The sequence below is a fragment of the Echiichthys vipera genome, assembly GCF_963691815.1.
Source record: "Echiichthys vipera genome assembly, chromosome: 3".
NCBI classification, from domain to species: Eukaryota; Metazoa; Chordata; class Actinopteri; order Perciformes; family Trachinidae; genus Echiichthys; species Echiichthys vipera.
This window is the reverse complement of record NC_139828.1, coordinates 5,602,952-5,620,534: the sequence shown is the minus strand read 5'-3', so window position 1 is coordinate 5,620,534 and position 17,583 is coordinate 5,602,952.

The window sequence follows — 17,583 nt, the reverse complement described above, 5'->3', positions numbered from 1 at the left end:
CAGTGTAGCGAGGAAAGGGATAGAATAAGCCAGGATAAAGTGTCAGTCTGCAAAACAACAGCATGAATGCACCACAGCGGCAGTCACTTTTAATGCATTTCAAAAACCATCTGTCCATCTGTCCGTCCCGAGGCTGTTACTTTAAAATTTGAGCACAGGACAGTGATCTTCCCCCAAGTGCTTATTTAGCAGATGAATCACAGGTTGTGGGGAAGCGATGGTCGGGAGGAGGGGTGTTAATAACAGGGTATTAATGTCCGTCACTGTGGGAAAACAGAGGCTCAACGGGCTCTGATCTTGTCCCTGTCAGTCAGAGCTGCAGACGGACAAGAAGAGAGATCACGTAACGGGAAACGACAGAATATAAATTACAACTGACATCAACAGCCACGATGGCAGTTTGAATCGTCATTACAGTGAAGACATTTCACTTTTCACACTCTAGTAGCAGCGTGATAACTTTGTTAATCTCCACTTGGAATGATTTAGAAGACAAATATAAAGCATTTAGATTGTTTCCTCAGTGACCATATCATTTGATTGCATTTGGTATTGTTTGCCATATTATCATTTGTCTCCCATCAGGGATCACAATGGAAGGCAGCAATTGAAATAGTAAACAATTTTCAAGAGCTCGATAATAAAGGCTGACGCTGACACAATTTTCCTCTCAAGATAATTAAGCAAATGAAAACGCTATATTCCAGTATTTTACAAAGTTAGTTAATTAGCCAGCTGCAGTAATTACCTAGCTTAATCCTCCCCGCTGTGAGACTTTGACTTTTACTGTTCAGCTCTTTTACAGACCAGAGGATTTTCTTTTATTCTCCAGGCTTAAATGTACATGAACATATTTTTAATCACATATTTTGCATTTTAAAGCTGCGTTAATCACAATTATTACATTCACAATAGCACTACATGTGGATGGTGTTTCGCCCAACTCTGCAGCTCCCTGCAGCTCTATGGAGCATCTTAGTATCTGGAGCTCCCTGTTTTTGTTTCACAGCCTGCAGCTTTACTGTTCTGGTTCGCTCTCACTGCTCTTACCACAAGGTTGTCAGCCCCAGCAGGCAGCTCTGATAAACTCACTGTATGCTACTTGCCGATAAAGTTAGTAACTAGCTGGTGAACACAGTGGAGCATTTAGCAGCTAAAGAGCTAGATATTTCCCTCAGGAGTTGGTAAAGAAACCTCTGGGGCTGAAAAATGAAGCCAACGCTGAAGTGCCAAAAACAGCCGTTCCTTCAATGATCACTTGAGGTTGGCTCCAAAAGCAAGCAAATTTCCATACATCCCCATGTAACAGAAATACCTGTTTAAATATATTAAATTATTCATGTATTATTATATTTAATGCTTAAAGTTCTGTATGATTAAGGGAATGCTGTCTTGAGTGACAGGTGGGTGCTGTCAGTGGGGACTGTAGGCTTAATTTGGCACGCCTTTGCCCCGAAGATTGGAAGTTGACCGCCCAGGTTGACCGCGTTCTAGTTACAAAGTTTGAAACCTATTATATTTAATGGGTTAACCCTTGTTAGCAGCTGTATTTTGTCCACAGATTAAAGATGAGCAGTACTTAGCATAGCATAAGATTATTTAATGAGACACACAACACAAGTGAGAGTAAATGGTGTATACCTACAGCTTTAACTACTATAAATGCGGGGCGCTGCCATGTTGGTCATAGCTCGGAGAGATCTCAGGGGCGTTCCAGTTGAAATCTGCAGTTTAACTGGAACACAGCATGAGGTGACGTCCTGCACTGAGGTGGCAACGGCTGGAGCCACTCACACTGGAGTTCACAATGGCTCTTCAGAAACCTACAGTATGGGTGATGTCCCGGGGACTACATCCATGTTTTATACAGGTTATAGTGGAGACCAAACCAGAGCTAAAAGCACAGTCAATTGTATGCTTACGTTTGTCAGGTGGCCATAATTATCACTCCAAATAAATACTAATGTTGCTCTGTGTTTGCTGGATGTGTAAACGGACAAAAGTTTGCTAACACATTAACAATATCCACTTTCTAAGGAGAAGTTATGCCAAAGCTGTTTGCAGATTAAGTTGCTCCAAATTGGATGAAAATCATAAATTTAACTTTAAATCCCTTTTAAAAGATGCAAGTAATTATCATCATTGGGTGTCATATTTGAAAGCTTCAGATGCAGCAAAAGGAGATTCCCATGGAGCTGTTGATGCAGAGCCCTTGGCTGTATGCCAGAGGCAGAGATGCTAGTGAATAAACAGCCCAGTGTAGCAATTACTATTCAAAAGCAATACAGTTACTTTTCTGGCATCAATTTATCTTTCCTGACACATGAGAACAAATCAGATCGTTCACAATGCATAAATCTTCACCCTTCACATTTGGAGTTAATTATCGATCCAGCAGCTCTAGTAGCGGGGTGGTCAGAGGGGCCTGTGGAATCGTCTTCTTTGGGATGTGGGATGGTGTGCGGTATGAGTGCGGGTCGATTGAGGTGGAACTCTTGGTGGCAGTGCTCCAGATACACTGGGCTGCCCTCTGATCCACTTCCACCTGGAAGCATCTCTCTGGCTAAAGTCCTACTCCAGACGGAAAGCCCAGTCGAGCAAACACAGAGTCAGTGATCCGCGTTAAATTTCATCGACCGGTTTCTATGTCAGCAGAGAGATAACATAGTTTACTGTGGACATTTATTTTTCAATTCTTAAGTGTCTTCACTAGATATTTCAACTTTTGCAGTAACGGAACCATGTCTCAGTCCAACTTCAATCTGTTAAGGAACATAAATAACTTATATAAGTCTTTGTTATAGCTGATGTATTTATTCTGATATGTTTGTATGTGTTGTAAACAAAGCTCACAGTGATTGTGTTTTGGGTCTGAGTGCTGCCAAAATGCAGTTGGCGTTATTCAAGCTCCACTCAGTATTGCACCTGAATGCATCCTGCGCACCCACAGTTTTAAGGCCTTTACACAACCGGGGGCAGTTGCACGGAGGCTGGATTAAGACATCCGGGATAAATGAAGCCAGCCTTAAACTAGTCTGGTCTGATCACCCTGGCTTAATCGGTTGCATGTACGCCAAGCAAGGATGAGAAGGTAATTCAGATGGATGCGCGTTCACGGATTTAAAAGGAAAACTGCGACCACTGATTAACTTATGCAGACATGGAAAAGACGCATGCAGCTGTCTTCTCTGTGTCAGAACAGCAAGAACTGATGGAAACTTATGAGGAAGTGAGGCATGTCATTAGTTTAAAAAAAAAAAGGGAAATCCGGTCGCTATTATTAAACAACGAGAAAAGGGGTGACGGGTAACGGACCGACTGAACGTGCAAAATATACGCCTATCATGAGTAATTAGCCTAGTCTGGACCAGGCTAAAAGTACTAAAGAAATATCCATGGTAACTTAGGTAAAGTTTTTGTAGGTTCTATTCTCTGCATTTTTCGGATCTGTTAACAGCTGTTTGACCACTCAGATCCACCGCACTTATATCATCCAAACCCTTTTGATGAATTAAAATTGATTCACTTCGTCTCCCAGCAAAAAGCACTACATGACAAAAAAAGTGCAGAATTTAAAGTATCATTTCATAAACTGTAGATTATTGCCTACTATCAATGGGTCAGATAGCAATGTTTGTGGGTGATAATTAGGGGGGGGGGGGGTGAAATGGAGGATGAGGACAGCACACGGACATTATATAGATGGAGAAGGAGGACAGCTCAGCCCCTTCAGGTAGCTGCACTGCCAAATGCAAGACACAGTAAGAGTGGTGACAGCTGGGGCGATTTGCTAATTTTCCCCTTTTTTATATAATTTTTAAATTCATTATTTGGAGTTTTCCTAATATCTCTGGCAAATGCCTGGCCTGAAAAGAAGCTTTGGATAAATATACTGTAAGTGTTAAAAAAGAGGACTTTACTTTTGTTTCTTCCTGTCTTCCCTCTGTCCACCTGTTTTCCTCACACAAGCGTGGATGCAGGCAAAGGAATTGCTGTACTGTAGCTAGTAATTGCGTCGTGAGGAAAAAAGACAGTGTAACAGCTGTGATTCCCAACACATGATCCCATGGGGTGTTTGGGCAAAAATAATTTCCCAGTGTTTTAATTTCTAAACCATCAGTCATCTTTGCTGCAAGTATTTAGCAGAAAAAGTGACAACATCTTTGTCCAAGTGATGCTTCATTTAGAAGATGAAAGATGAAGTCTCTGGAGTCTGTTTTGATGCCCAGAGGTAAATCACTACCTGGTTGTCTGTCTTCAATGGAGTGAGGAAAAAAAAGTATTGTTATGATGCTTTAAAGAAAACAAAGATGCTGTCACAGTACAGAGTGCTGAGATGATGTTGAAGCTGTGCATTCACCGTAACAGACTTTATTACTTGATGCAGCACCGGCCTTTGTTGTTTGCATCGAGTTTCACTCAATCATGCCTATTTCACTCATTAAAGCACATTCTTATAAAAACACTGTATTTCTGAAAACACTTGCCATTAGTCCGTGCCACGGTTTGGCATTTTCTCAGTTTGTGTTTTCATTGTATTTTAAGCTTCAGCTGTTTGCAGAAATAGATTGTTTACTCAGAGAAAACAAACCACAATGATAAGCGCTGTGTAGCAGCATGATGACACAACCTCTAGGCACTTTAATCTCAGATATTCATTACTCACATCTCTATCATTGGCGGATAGATAAGTGTATGGTCAGGGAGATGGGAGATCACCGTGCTATCAATGCAACAAGTGGTTGATCTCAAACACACTCCATATCGGAAATACCTCAACAGCTACGAATTACTGAAATTAGTTTTTACGTATTCATTGTTGTTTGTTGTTTGTAAAGAAGTCAGTGGGAAAAGGATCCAACTTCTCACTTGATTTATTACCTCAGTAAATATTTTCCTTATGAGTTTATGTTCTCAATAGCTACTTTCTTCCATTCCACACGGTGTCCATTCTGTAAATATGGTCCTTTAGACTCAAAGAGACCATAAAGCAGGGGATGCTTTAGGCGTGGCTGCCTTGAGGACTCTAACTCTCTCATTTGTCTTCACTTCATCAACTTTAATTGTAGTTGCCTAAAAATGTCTTGATCAGCATTAGGGTTGCACCTTGTTAACAAACCTAACAATAGATAGCCAGCTCTAGTGTTAGTTGGTATTTACGGGAACTGCCAATTCTCAGTCGACTCTGTGTCAGTGCGGTGCCAGAGACCAGAGATCCCATCTCACCCACCTGCAATAGTCCACTGAATGACTCAGCCAGATGAAAACTGTCAGTTTCGCTCTTTAGCGTTTAGCTAGGTACCATATAAATGAAAGATATAAACAGCCTGAAGCTCATTTGTGTTCCTTTGTCCAAAATATGGTCATCCCATGTCCAAATAATGTCACGTCCAGTTACAAAAAAACAAACAAGATAGACATACAGCCAAAATGCCAAACTCTTGGCTTCAAAACTGTAGTCCCCAAACCAATGGCTATGTCATGGTAGCTGTCCATCTCTTATATATGATTCATTAAAGTTAACTCTCAACGGGCTGTAGCCACATTTAGCATAAAGATATGAGAGGGGTATCTAATCATCTAACTCTCAGCAAGAAAGCAAATAATTCCAACAATAAACATTAATGTCAAATAATAATAATACATTGCAAGTGTACTGTTAAAAGTGTCCATCTCTGTCATTACCATGTTTTGGAAAATGTATGAATTTTGGAACTATTGTTTTAATTTGTTGGCTTTGTGGGATTGTCTAACAAAGGATTGGTTCTCTTCTGTGTAGGTGTGTGTGTCTACTGTGTGTATCCTGTTTCAAGGTTGATGGTTCAGAGTTGATTCATATTAACTTAACAAGACTGATGCATGTTTGTTGGGAGAAGACATTTTAGGTAAATATAAATCATTTCTCCCACACATGGCTTATGCAGCAACGGCACTAGTCTACAAGGACATCAAATTAGACTTTTTTTAAGGCAACACATGGGGTTAGCCAACAAAATACATAGATGCCTCGTAAAAACCTTAAACTTAGTGTGTTAAAATCAAATTCATGACCATCCATTTACAATATAATCAAAACATAAAAATCAACTCACTAGCACTTTCAAAGCTTTTGTGACCCAGCTTTGTATAATTACACCAGCATACAGAGACACAGTACAACTCTCACTTCAGTGTATCTCTGTTTATATCCACTGATAAAGAGAAACTGTGCTTCCCATACCGTCGTCCTTAAATGCCCTGTGTTTCAGCAGCAGGGAAAAATCAATTTGGAGAGTGTCCCTTCTTTCCACGCCGCGGGAAAGGAGAATACTCCTCTGACATCTCAATGGTACGACTCAATCCCTGAGGTGAATTAGTAGATTAGGAATGGGAAGGTTTGGGATGGATAAAGTCTCTTTTCCCCTTTCAGCGATGCAAACTTCCTGTAAGCTAAATGCATTCTGATAAATGTCATTCACATTAAAGCAATCATGTAGACATATTTCATATACTGTACAGTATGTGCCTGCGTTCAATTCTCTCAGCAAATCTTCACATACAGTACATAAATACTTGCAGTGACTGAGTAAATCTAGAAACGGTGGTTGTTCAGAGCGTGCCATCCTCCTCCCCAGCATTCTTCTGCAGAATGAAGCTGGTCCAATAAATTGCTTTCCAAAGGGATGAAATGTACAGTGCACCCCGCTACACCACACAAGATTGCTCACTCGTAGAATACAATCCTGTGATTAATAACCCCACAACTTCGAGCCTTTTTCCAAGTGCTTACCAGATCAGATATACACCACAGTTCTTTCCTTTTACATACCTCAGGTATTTTGTTTGGCAAACACATGAGGCGAAACCAATGAAACAAGAGTGTAACTGTGTGTCCTGTGGTCTGCTCCATGTCTCCATCACCATAAATTAAATGACAGAGCTAAACAGGAAAAGTTGCAGTTATTAAAAAAATAATGACTATGCCAGGTTAATCAGGAAGCAATGACCCAAAGCCCATCACAGCATTATGATCACTCATGGTCTATCAAATGCTAAGCATACTTTGATTAAAAACCACATATTGTCCACATTTCAGTCAGAAGGAAAATCCTGCATATAAAATCAATTCATTTTTTGATATTTTTACATTTATAATTTATATACATCCATTCCTCACCCAGAAGGCAATGCAGGTTTTTGTCCAGGCTCTCATCATCTCTCATCTACTGCACTTCCTGGCTGATCTGCCTGCATGTGCAATCTGACTTCTGCAGCTCATCCACAATGCAACACAATTTAGCTGGTCTTTATCCTACCCAAGTTCTCCTACCCTACCCCGCTCCTCCACACTCTGCACTGTCCACCAGTGTGGGGCTCAAATACGATTCAAGTCACAGGGATTTGCCTACCATGCACGAATGGCTCAGGTCAAACCTACATCCAGGACATGGTCAAACCTTACACCCCCAGTCCGTCCACTATGCCCTGCTACTGCCAAACAGCTTGCTACTCCCTCACTACAGTAAGAGGGGGCTCTAGCAACCTCTGAACAAAATTCTGACTGTTTGCCAGCCTGGTTCCACAATGGGGACGCAAACTTCCTACTGACATTGGGGCAGCAGAAACCCTACAAATCTTCTCTCCCAGACTGAAAACTCACCTGTTCAGGCTGCATCTTGGCCCATGAAACAAAAATCAAACAAACAAAACAAATCTTTCTCTCTTGTCTCTAAAATATAGCAATTGAAGATTGATTCACTTTGGATATGAGACTAATTTTACTGATAACAAACCTAATCACTATCATGAACCAAAAGTGTTAAATGTCAACCTATTTCCACAAAGAAACTGCAGAAAAATGGCCGCAATGACCAATCAAATGGCTGTAAAAAGAATTACTCATTTGATCCAAGACGAGGCCATGTAAATACAGTAAAGTGGAGCTACGGACCTGCATCAAAATCCCCCAACAACAGGTGTTGCAGGTGACACTCAGGTAATACAACTCAGCAATCAGGACACATCAACTTGATTCTTTCCACTACTTGCCAGCCTCATCTCCTGGGGAATGTTCTTGCTCGGGGCTTTCTGCTCTCAGATGACCAGAGCCTTTCATAGCGGTCATCCTGCCAAACACGTGACCCTCCACTGCTGTAACAGGAGCTCTGCTCAGAATCATACATCTGTGTTTCCCGTTCCTCCACACAAAAAAAAACCTTGCACACACGGTTCATTCACTGGGAGAAAATGTGAAAAAATTCCCCTAAAATCGAGCTGGTAATGAATCAACCCTTTGTGAAGCATAATGTACATCTTTTTTTTTCTAAAACTAGGTCAAAGTTTATGGATTTCAATGATAGTTTCCTTTAGCAGCGTAGCTCTATGTTGGTCTGTCTCTGCACCACTTTGCTTCAGACTGGAATATCTCAGCAACTGTTGGATGGATAGTAGTTACATTTTGTACGGGCATTCATAATCCCCAGAGGATGAAGAATGCTGATTGCAGTGATGCCGTGACTTCCCTGAGTCCCATGTCTTGACAACTGCTGGATGGATTGCCAATTTTGTCATTGTCATTTCTTTAGTTGTCAATTCAAAAAAAGCTGTAAAGATTTTCCTTAAAATTGTACTTGAATAAGTGTACTAAATGTACCACTACATTTAAAAAGGCCTATTCTAAAAGTTTAGGCCTTAATGCCAAATGGCCATAAAATTGTAATTTCAACATGCTCTTTTATACACAATATGTATTAAATTTGCAATAGTGCTGCCAATAGTAGTCCACTTCTATTCCAACTACCACAGTGCTTGTATTCCTTTTTTTTACTTTCCATAGAGGAGTGTCCAAAACAATGCTCACATTGCACAGGCTACAGGTGTGCGTGCAAGACAACATTTTCACCATATTCTCCTACAGCTGGAAAAAGCTAAAGGCCCAGAGTGAGCTGAACCTGCCCGTCCGCCAGCTGGTCATACAATCTGGCACAAGGTGGGGGTCTTGTGTTAAGATGATGGAAAGGGTGTGAGAGCACGAGAAAGCCATCACACTAGCCGTTCCAAGACATCTAGGTATTCGAAGCAATCAATGAAGCACTAAAGCTGCTCTGAGATTTCACAGACGCCCTATCAGGTGAGGAATATGTCAGTCTCCTGATGTGAAGCCAGCCTTCCATCTAATAAATTCAGATATCTTGAAGCCAGAGGAGGACAACACGGGGCTGAGTGGGGACATTAAGAAGAGGATTTTGGATTACTTAAGTTTAAAAAAACAGCGAACCTGCATTTGACCATGGCAACATTTAACCAATGAGAAGGAGGAAGTGAAGAGAAGAGCAGCAACTGAGATCAAGGCCTTGGATGAGAGGACAGCCAGTCTATGTTGCCTCTTCTACATAGAGCCAAACAGAGAGTGAAGCTGCTGCAAGAAGCCCAAGTACAGCCGGGGGAGTTTTTTCTAAAAGTGTGGCAGTACCAGTGCATCACCAAAGCAAGGAATTGAGTCAAAGCTGGACAGCTACCTCCTGATAGTGAAAGCTGACAGTGAGTGAAATCCACTGGAATGGTGCCGTCTGTACTGTACACTCATTCCGTGGATAAGCCGCTTGGCAGAAAATACTAGCATCTCGGCCACAAGCTCACCCTCCAAGCGTGCATTCAGCACAGTTGGCAATATCGTCACGTGCACCGGGGCAAAACTGAAGCCAGAAAAGGTTGACAGGCTGTGTTCCTGGCAAAGAACCTGACCTGTTTTTCTAATATATTGCCGTATGTATTATTTAACTTTTTTTTTGTTATTCTATTTTATTTTTAACCCTCCTCTGCTGCACACATGAACTAAGTGCAGAGAAAACAAAAAAAATACCGTGATAAACCGTAAATTTTAGGTTGTATCATCCACCCTATACTTTACGTAAACTTCAAGATTAAAAGTAGTGAATAACAAGCAATTTCTCCTTGGATTAAGAGTCCTGACACACCTGAGCGTTCAGCAGATTGAAACCTGATATGTCAGCTAAAGACGCAATAAGAGATCCACAGCTGAGAGAAGACAATAGGGAGGCTGTAACCTTATTTCCTCCAGACTGCCATGATGAAATCCTGCAGACGGATGTGCCAATTGCTCCGAAATCCTCCGATGAGCCTTTAATATTGACAGAAGGGAGTTTAATCTCGTCTCCGGGTGGAAAACACTCGTGCTGCCCCAAGATTCACCTCTCCGTGACTAAGTGAACTCTAATTTTCCCAGTTGAAGAAAGGCTCTGAACAGATCTGCTTTGAACAGTTATAAGTAAAATGTGGAACATTTTTTAAATCATTAGAAATGTTACTCTGCTTCAACTCATGTTTCCTTTGGGCATGAATTTCCATTACATTCTAGTCTTTATTATCGAATTGGCTGAGTGGTACAATAAGAGCATACTCTGAAAAAGTGTCACACTGTACTTTTTCCTCACATCAATTTTGAACTAGGTTTCTGCACTTTGACATAATTGTATTTTTCCTCACACAAAAAAGGAAAGAAATGCATTAGAACAACATTTATACAACAATACAATACAATAACAATAAAAAGGATAAAAAGTAATCAGATGTCCCAAATCCAATGAAAGTGCAGTAGAGGGATAAATCAAGGGCACAGGAGAATAGACTTTTGCATGCAAGAGGTGCATGCAAGATAATCAGGAAGTTGGCTCCATCTGTGTGTGGATAATAGCCGAAAGCAGCCTCACCCTGTTTGGTTCTTACTCGAGGTGATATAGCTTCTGGTTGCCTCCAAAAGATATGAGGCACTTACCAGCTTAATATTCTTTTAGAAGAGTTTTATTTCAACCCTAACTTTGGTCCCCCATTATCTGATAATATTGTTAAAAATGTGTTATGGGTATTTGGTATACTATATAGTCCCAGAATGAGGAAATCAGAAAAGTGCATCACTTAAACTGTCCCTTATTTAGACATCATTGGACTGAAGCACCGGTAATATTATGGACACACAGTAGCTCCACCAGCACCAAGCTGATAATTGAAGACATTTCTCACCACTGCCTAAAACAGCCCTTTCTTCAGCTACCTTCCTCAAAGTGTAAAACACCCCTCACTTGAGGAAGGGAGTCACATATGGTGGACTAGATGGAGACAGATGCGTCTGTGAAGCCTGTATGGCTCACACAGCTAAATGAGCTGGCCAAAAACGGAAAAAATGTTCGCAGACGGAGTGGATCCGGTTTACAAATCTGACAGGGACAGTGTAAGCTTCAGAAATCAGAGATGGAAATTTTCTAGGTTAGCATTGAAATATTTGGCTTCCAGGTGAGAAACATATAAACCCAGTAAGCCTAGAACAATAAATTATAAAAATGTCATGCCTAGCGCAGGTTGTAGACAAGGCAAAAAAAATAGAAGTATATTCTGAACATTTTACAGTAGAAAGTTGATAGAAGAGGTGGAAGCAAATGAAGGGAGGAAAACATGAGATGGCATGCAATAAATGTTGTCAGCCAGTGAAAAGAGTGAGAAAGTTGCTCATGATCAGTGATGTTCAGGTCTCCCCACCAGGGAACCCCTAAGGGGCCTACAGTTTAATCAGAGTAACTAAACCACTTTTTTTGTTCGAAAAGCAGAAGGTGAAATGTTGGTAATCCTTCATTGCACAGGGGAATTGTGTGCACACATCTACAGTAAGGACGCCAGGACAAAGTCGAACCAAAGAGGCATCACTCGTGGTGCATTCAATTTACTTCGGAAGTTGGAACCAGGAACCTGGAATGATGTCACACCCGGGTTGAGCGCGTCCAGAAAACCATTATATTTAACAGGTTAGCCATTGTTAGCAATACAGTACCCGCTGATAACAATGCATTATGATGTATTCTATCCTTACAAACACAGCAACAACTGTCCACATAGGACAGGTGGACAGTACTGTGTGGATGATTATTTTATGAGACACAAATAAGACAGAAAATAGGATAAGCAGTGTAATCCTTTCTCTTTCACTTCTGTCGATGCTGGGCTAATCCATGCAGGATTGCAAGGTCAGGACTAGATTTTTAACTGAGGAACTCAGTAATTCCAACTTCCGAGTTCATCTGAATGCAGCATAAAATCCAGTCTGCACTTGCCAAAAGGCTCAATAGCTGGCGTATTATCAAACAACATGAGGATGATTGATGAATTTCACTGAGGCATCAGCAGTCTTTGGATTGTAACAAATATTTAATGAAAAATAAAGCAATGTTTATCAGCAGCCATTAATCAAGCGTACCTAAAAATTACAGTCAGGCCGAGGGCACCCAAAGTAATCTTGCATTGCCGTACTTACTCCGGAGCTGGAGATGGTCTGGGTGCATGAGTTTACAATCGGGTATAGGGGAAAAAACGCTCTGAGCTGTTTGTATTTCTTTAAACCAGCCATCCTGGATGGCACGAAGCCCAAAATGCAGCAATCATGCCGTTGGAAAATAGATAGCGGATAACATCCGGCGCCACAACAGATGTCAGGGTTATACCCACTCTGTATGTCCAGTAGGCCAAACTACACCCAAAGAGCACTATGTCTAGTGCCGTCTGCTGTAACCCACCACCATGGCACCTCCAGCTACACTGCACGCATCATACACCTAAGCACCCATGAGGTAAGAGACTGTGTCCCTGCCTTCATTTAATATCCTTGTGTCAAACAAGGAAATTAAATTTGCATGTTTCTTGCACCTTCAAAATTTGCCTTAGCAATGCTACTAATTTTCAGATCTCAGCATTAAAACTAAGACCCACATTACACGAAACCAGGTCTCTTTAACATTTTCACTAGATAACAACATTGACATTTAGAAAATCCTGTGGAACCCAGGGTTGCGTCCAATGCCAATGTTTATAAAATTCTTGTTTTCTACATTATCTGAACACACATGTTATGGTTGAGGTTTGGGAAACTCTGGTTAAAATGTGGTAGGTTCAGTAAACTCAAACATGGCTCTTGCTTGCTTCAGTGCGGTATTGAGCATGCTCACTGCAGCAGGAAAACGTACAATACGTGATTCAGGCAACTCTCATTTAAATACACTGCGTGTGTCTAAAAACCTGTACATAAAAGACTTATGACCTGTTGTCTGGCACTAAACGTGGCTCCCTGAGGCAGCTGTTGCCCATGGTTCACTGTCTAACATGGAAATAAAGTACTAAATCGTCCTATTGTCCCAGCGATGTGGGATGTCACTTAAATGGATGTCCCTCAATGAATCTCTCTGAAGAAAATTGAGTGCCACACTTAGTCTGCATGTGTGACATTGTCCTTTTAAACGCTGCAGCCGGCTGGATCTGAAAGAGACAAAGTCAACATGTAGATTCTCAGAGAGTACAAAGTGTTGGTTCCTGCTTGATCTCATCTGTCAGCAGGCTCTTCAGCCTATTTGAAGTGGCCACGCATGGTCTTTATTTCTTAAAAGGAAGACTGACAGCTTCAGTACAGACCAGAGTGAGAATATTTCACACGATTATCAGTCTCCAGCTCGCCACAAGACAAAATCCTGTGAAAAAGTACCGCCTGTCAAAACAGTCAATCCGCCTCTTAGGTTTGTGAGGGCAGAAGGTTAGAGGAAATCCCTGGGACTATCATGCCTTTAGGTCATGTCAGTGGTAAGACGTTACACTATCTGGTTATCCAGCTGGTCTCTATGCTGGGCACATACTAAAGAGACACCTAAAAATGTGCACCAACCACGTGCAATGACAAATCTCTGCAGAATAATTTTTACGATGCATAAAACTCATTTGGGAGCTTAAAACTCACCTGCATGAATAAAGAAATATGCACATGCAGTCTTTCCTCCATATTTATAAAGCAGTGTGTATGCATGGTTCTGTTGTATAAATGTAAATCTGGGCACACATGCACATAGCCTCATGAGACCATCCTGATCTTGTAAGCCCCATTGTATTTTACGTGCAGATGAGTCTGGTAACATGCGATGGAGAAGATTTTGGGACATTTTTGAGGCGAACTAGACAATCAGCGTTGGTTTTGAGGCGGGTTTAATGGTGACGCAACGAGAAACGACTGTTCAGTGTAAACAACATGGCAGCTTCCGTGGATAAGATGAGTGCAGCTATCAAGCAAGCCATGTGCTAACACTTTTTTCTCTTGGATCCTTCTGTTGGAATACGGACCGGGCACCTGATATTGTGCTTTTTACCCATGATTTTGCGTTACACAAATGGAAAATATCCTTTATCGACATATTGAGCTTTGCCTCGACGCTGTTAGTGTGTCATATGTTTCGTTGATCTGATTGGTTGATTTGGCCCGTATGTTGGTGATAGACAGACGGTTCATCCAATCAACAACCAGTGTATCCGCCCCTTTCCCAAAAAATCTCCAAATGAGACTTCCCAGATGGACATGCTGAGCAAATACAAATAAATCCATCTTGTGGAGTCAGGTTAACATGCACAAGCCTCCACTCAAAAAGTTGGCGGTAATTGGACCAATAATGACCTTTGTTTGCTTGTCAGTTTCATATCTTTCTGCTCCACCAGTCTTTAGATATGTGAACAAAAAGAATGGCAGGGAAGAAGAACTACGGTCTGTGTTGTATTGGCAAAGAATTCATCATTCCAGCATTCAGAGCCACGGTCATCTGGCGTCCTATTGGCAGTTGAGGGATAAGCTGGAGGGAGGGGGGGGGGGGTGTTACGGAGAGGCAACTGTTTGTTAAAAACAACAATGGGGGCTCCTAAAGAGGTTAGCGTAGATGCTGCAATGGCATCCATTTTATCAGAGCTTGAGAGTATTTCTTTCATTGAAAGAGGAGCAGCACTTTTTCAATCAATCGATGGAAAAGACGGTTTCACTCGTCTCCCTGCTGTTTTTGGCATATAGACAGTTGATTCGTCCAATCTCCTGCCAGGTGTTCTATGAAAGCGCCTGTCCTTTTCCAAATAGTTTCCAATGACAACAATCTCAGATGGTTGTGTAAGAAACCATCTGACGAGTCAGTTATGGAAACTTCCTTAATTGTTTTCTTTGCAGGAAGTCCTGCATTAGTACTGATAACGATGCTGATGAAGACCAATAGCCTGAGACTTTTGCACCTTTTTTCTTCTAAGAATAATAAAGGTGAAATGGATAAATAATGATAATTTTAACCATGTCAGCTTGACACTGTGTATACAGCACCATGGCTAAGTCTGTCTTGTATTGCAGTAGTGGTGGCAGGGGCCAAAGAGCTGAGGCTTTACCAGCTGATAAGATAGTGGAGAGGGTCTGTGTGTGGACACTGAAGCTCATTATCCAGCTCAGCAGATGATGACAGTAAACAAGGTAGGAGTGGGAATCCAAGCAAGAAGGCAACCCCGAGCCACACTACACCACAAGAACGAGCAATGCCAAGGCTTACAGCCTAATCAGCTCCTGAAACTCCTCCACTACTCCTCTCAATTATATCGTTTATAAGTCACACTCAGTTTGTTGTGTGATTATAAAGCAGAAAATGCATGTTAGCCGCTGAATGAGGCTGACTATTGAATAGCCCTGACAAAGAAAAAGACAAGGGTTCTTTTATTCCAAATGCAATTTGTGTGGTTAACTTAAATATGAGCATGTAGCCTGTTGATCATAGGTATGAATGCAATGACTGTTGTGCAATGAAAGTGAAACTGAAGTTGAAGTGTCTTTTGCCTCTGCACTGTGACAAAGCCCTCACCACAGCGACTTCCTGGTTGATCCAATAAGGAAGTGCCAAAAATAGAGCAATTTCTCATTGACCCCCAGGTTAAATAAGCCATTTTCATAGCAGCATAATTAAACCTATTAGGCCTTGTGCAAAAAAACATTCTAGTCAGCATGTCAAGGTCATACATCCATGACAACACTGAGGGGGGTGAATTTTTTTTTAAATAATTAGGGGCGCCGCCTCTTGAGCGAGATGGACGTATCGCCATTTCCCTCCAACGTCCCATCAAAGCCCTTTTTGGTAAGAGGAAATGAGGCAGAGTCTTACAAGACGGTGACTCCCATAGGTGAGTATGATTGGATCAAGTTGAGAGAACGGACCTCAACAGCGATGCTACATTCATTTTTTATACAGTCTATGACTTTATGACTGTATTGCCCAGTGAGACAATATTTTAGTGGTGAACAGTTATGAGAGGGATTGGCCCGATTAAAAAAAACAAAAACAAAAACAAAAAAACTACAGAGCACACACACACTACATCTATTTGGTATATATCAAGAGATGAATGATCAAACAACACATACACACTGTATTTTTATTTTTCATCGGGACTCTAAGAGATCTTTGTTCTGTTAATGTGACGTTTTCGGCGAGAATAAAAGACAATTTCCTGCCTCCGCTGGACAATAAAAGTTAATTCAATTACAGAAACATTTTAAAGCAATGTAATAAAACTGCATCTATGGGTGTAGTTAACAGAAATAAAGCTAGTTGGAAATGTCGTACCTAATAGCTGAATCATTTATCATATGTTGAATTCAGTGAGTTTTAAAAAAATGCTATAATCATTCACTAAAGAGCTGCAATTGTGTAAAATGTTCATGGAAATAATCAATGACTTCTAATTCACTTTGAAATCACATCCAAGGATCCACACGTCCTGACTCTAGGGAGCCACCACGGCAAAGTCAGTCAAAGAAGTGTCAAAACTGACTTTAACAATGCAGCGCGCCTGGCAGGAGGCTTAGTCTCACACTGACTAAAAGAGTTGTAAAGAATTAATTTTCTCTTACCTCAGCATGGAGCTATAGCATTAATTGTCCATTAAAAATCAAACCTTCATTATAACAGTCGGGTTTTGTGTCATTATCTTGCAGTGTGAATAGAACACATGGAGCTTTACACAAATTTATGTTTCCTAATGATAAATGACAGATCATTACTCACCTGCTGCATTTCTAAATAAAACACTGGGTTCATAGTGGTGGGTAGGCTGTTCTGTGGTGAAGATCCTGCCTCTAAGATGAGCTTTAAATGAACACACCTGCTCACAATATGATTGACCTCCATCCTGATTGATAATGGGGAAATTGAGTGCCAATTACTCCAAAAACAACATAAGACACTTGACGGTGTATTCATCGTTGTGAAGCGGAACTTAAAACATCTTACTGTTGACTTTTGGTTTCACACAGGCAGTGTTCCAAGAAGTATTATAATCGTGTAATTAGCAATACCACAGTGAAGGAGTTCAAGTACCTCGGGATCATGTTCCAGGTGAGGTTTTGCCGGAGAATTGGAGCAGCGCGGAGGTGTTGCAGTAGCTCTACCGCACCATTGTGACCAAAAGAGAGCTGAGCCGGAAGAAGCTCTCGATCTACCGGTCAATCTTTGTTCCTACCCTCACCTATGGTCATGAAAGCTGGGTCATGACCATAGAACGAGGCCATCCGTGAGGAACTTGGAGTAGAGCCGCTGCTCCTTTGCGTTGAAAGGAGCCAGTTGAGGAGGTTCAGGATCATCTAGTAAGGATGAACTCTGGGCACCTCCCTAGGGAGGTGTTCCAGGCACGTCCAGCTGGGAGGAGGCCTCGGGGAAGACCCAGGACCAGGTGGAGAGATTAGATCTCCACACTGGCCTGGGAATGCCT